At 38.3% G+C, this 3,611-nt stretch overlaps 1 pseudogene; it reads left to right on the plus strand.

Moving 5' to 3' along the window:
• Positions 1-241: 241 nt before the first annotated feature.
• Positions 242-1,180, plus strand: LOC111528085 (annotated as a pseudogene).
• The last annotated feature ends 2,431 nt before the right edge of the window (positions 1,181-3,611 follow it).

The following is a 3,611-nucleotide window of genomic DNA, read 5'->3' on the forward strand; positions in this document are numbered from 1 at the left end:
GTCTAGTCTGTTTTATTTGCTTTTCTAAATTAACTGCAGAAATAATTTACTAAACCTTTCACTACTTGTGTTAATATTTACTAAAGTTTGCCTTCATTTGGGATTGGTCATCTGTATCTCATACATTTTATAAATTAGAAAGTGTTAGCAAATATTTTAACAGCTTTGTTTTCTATTTCTAATTCCTGTGTCTTATCAAACACAATTTCAGGTGAAGTTTTCTCAGCTGAGAATTTATTTCATGACATTACCCAGCAACAACTCCACTTCCCCAGTCTTTGAATTCTTCCTCATTTGTTTCCCCAGTTTCCAGAGCTGGTAGCACTGGCTGTCTCTGCCCCTCAGCCTCCTCTTCCTCCTGGCCATGGGGGCCAATGCCACCCTTCTGACCACCATCTGTATGGAAACCTCTCTGCACCAGCCCCTGTACTATCTGCTCAGCCTCCTCTCCCTACTGGACATTGTACTCTGCCTCACCATCATCCCCAAGGTCCTGGCCATCTTCTGGTTTGACCTCAGGTCAATCAGCTTCCCTGCCTGCTTCCTTCAGATGTTCATCTTGAACAGTTTTCTGACTATGGAGTCCTGAACATTCATAATCATGGCCTATGACCGCTATGTGGCCATCTGCAAGCCCCTACAGTACTCATTCATCATCACTGATCAATTTGTCGCTAGGGCTGCCATCTTTGTTTTGGTCAGGAATGGCCTTCTTACTATGCCTATCCCCATACTTTCTTCTCGACTCAGATACTGTGCAGGACACATCATCAAGAACTGCATCTGTACTAACGTGTCTGTTTTTAAACTCTCTTGTGATTACATCAACTTGAATCAGCACTACCAGTTTGTTACATGCTAGACCCTCCTGGGCTCTGACCTCATCCTTATTGTTCTCTCTTATTTTTTAATCTTGAAAACTGTGCTGAGTATCAAGGCCGAGAGTGCTATGGCCAAGGCCTTGAGCACGTGTGGTTCCCACTTCATCCTAATCCTCTTCTTCAGCACAGTCCTGCTGGTTCTGGTCATCACTAACCTGGCCAGGAAGACAATTCCTGTGGATTCCATCCTGCTCAACATCCTGCACCACCTCATTCCCCCAGCTCTGAACCCCATTGTTTATGGTATGAGAACCAAGTAGATCAAGCAGGGAATCCAGAACCTGCTGAGGAGGTTATAAAAAATAAAATGAATGAGGCCTGATCTTGAAAGCAGAAATTGATATTGGAGAATAATTGTTATGATACATAGAAAATTTAAATTGTTACTGTAAGAATAAGTTTAGAGTTGACTTTCTTCAGTGTTTCAATTGATTATAGGGATATCTACTCGTTGGCTCTTGCTTTCTGTTTCACTGACTGGAATCTTAGTGTTTTGGCATTCTAGAATTGTTTGGAAGTTTTTCCTGACTTCATCTGTGTGAATACGAATTGACAAGCCATAATCACTGGAGCATAGATTGGTATGGTTTTCAAATAAATGAGAAATGTAATTCTAATTATTTTAAATGTTTCTCAATTCCTGTATTGTTTAATACATATATATGTGTTAGATGTCTTGGTTTTCCCTGACTCAGCTCAACGTGAATAATTTTTTTTTTTTTTTTTTTTTTTTTTTTTTTGCCATGAATGGATCTCTCGTGGACATATAGATGTTGACTCAAGAACTTTGATTCTTATGTAGAGTGAATAACATGTGACATTCACTGCCTCCTCCATCCTTGACAAATCTTGTCGATACTTTTATCTAATCTTACTTATTTGGAACGTGAATTTCTTTTTTTTTTTTTTTTTTTATTATACTTTAAGTTCTAGGGTACATGTGCATAACGTGCAGGTTACATATGTATACATGTGCCATGTTGGTGTGCTGCACCCATCAACTCGTCAGCACTCATCAATTCATCATTTATATCAGGTATAACTCCCCAATGCAATACCTCCCCCCTCCCCCCTCCCCATGATAGACCCCAGTGTGTGATGTTCCCCTTCCCGAGTCCAAGTGAGCTCATTGTTCAGTTCCCACCTATGAGTGAGAACATGCGGTGTTTTGCATGGGCAAGGACTTCATGTCTAAAACACCAAAAGCAACGGCAGCAAAAGCCAAAATTGACAAATGGGATCTCATTAAACTAAAGAGCTTCTGCACAGCAAAAGAAACTACCATCGGAACGTGAATTTCTTATGGTTTTTTTCCTAGTGATTTTTACATCTTTAGATGACTCATATTTATGTGTGTGTGTGTTTTTTAAGTGAATTTGTGTGCCGTTTTTTTAAGATATATTTTACCAACTTCTGACTTCATACTATCCTACCTGATTTTCCATCAGATTTCTGACACCATCTGTATTCCTACCCTTTCCTACTTGTCTTAGACATACAGTTAAACTGTCTTTCACATCCCACTTTCAGTCCTCTTGTCTCAATCTTCATGTCCTGTCCCTGGGCCAACATAGCTTCCCATAGGATCCAGACATCTGAATTAGTGAGCTTTTATAACAAGGATAAGTATGTTTTACACTTTGCAATTTTTATCCCCACCATGCTCTGAAAATGGTGGGACCTATATACTGACCGGTATTTCCTGGGATTAATTGATATTTAGTAGCTAGTCCCCTTTTTGTGTAATAATATAGCACTTCATAGATATTATTTTGGAATCATTTTAGAATGTCTCCTAATCTATAATAATCAAATTATTCTTGGAAGACTTATAAGTCAGTTTATCTTTTATTTTCTTTTTTCTTTTTTTGATGTAGGGAGATAGGGTCTTACTCTATAGCCCAGGCTGGAGTGCAGTGCCACAATCTTGGCTAACTGCAACCTCTGTCTCTAGGGTTTAAGTGATTCTCCCTCCTCAGCCTCTCAAGTATCTGAGACTACAGGTGTGCACCACTATGCCTGGTTAGTTTTTTTTTTTTTTTTTTTTTTTTTTTGTAGAGACGGGTTTCACCATGTTGCTGAGGTTGGTCTTGAACTCCTGGACTCAAGATATCCACCCTCCTCAGCCTCCCAGAATGCTGTGATTACAGGTGTGAGTCACCATGCCTGGTGGAATTTATTATTTCTATAGTATTGTCTTTCACCAAAGCAATAGTTTTGATTTCTATCTTCCCTCCTTCTCAACTTCAAAGACTGATCCTAATCAAAATACAATTGTTTTCACTCTTCTATTTAGCTATCATGCAAGTCAGCTCCTAGCTCATTTTTGTCACATTATGTCCCTCCTATATGCTTTTCTTAAAGTCTGTGTTTCAGTACCCTCTTCCACATAAAAAACAGCACCACTCTTTTCATTTGAAAAACTACGTCCATCTTGTGAGTCTCAGTTTAAACTCTACCTACTCCACAAACCCTTCCTTTATTTACCACAGTGGAATTAATATGACCTTCTTGAGTCATGTGTATATCTCCCTTTGAGGATTACAAACTCCTCTGAGTATGGTGAAGAGTTTTATTCATCTTTTCAACTTTATATATTCTATAGCTTTAATATAATGCTTTAAGTATTTAGGTATTTTGGTGAATAAAAGTGAATAATATGTGCACATCATGATTCTTATTTTTTTCTTATTTTCCCATCTTAGGGAAAGAATCAAATTATTAATATAA

The sequence above is a fragment of the Piliocolobus tephrosceles genome, chromosome 13 (assembly GCF_002776525.5).
Source record: "Piliocolobus tephrosceles isolate RC106 chromosome 13, ASM277652v3, whole genome shotgun sequence".
In the NCBI taxonomy this organism is placed as follows: domain Eukaryota; kingdom Metazoa; phylum Chordata; class Mammalia; order Primates; family Cercopithecidae; genus Piliocolobus; species Piliocolobus tephrosceles.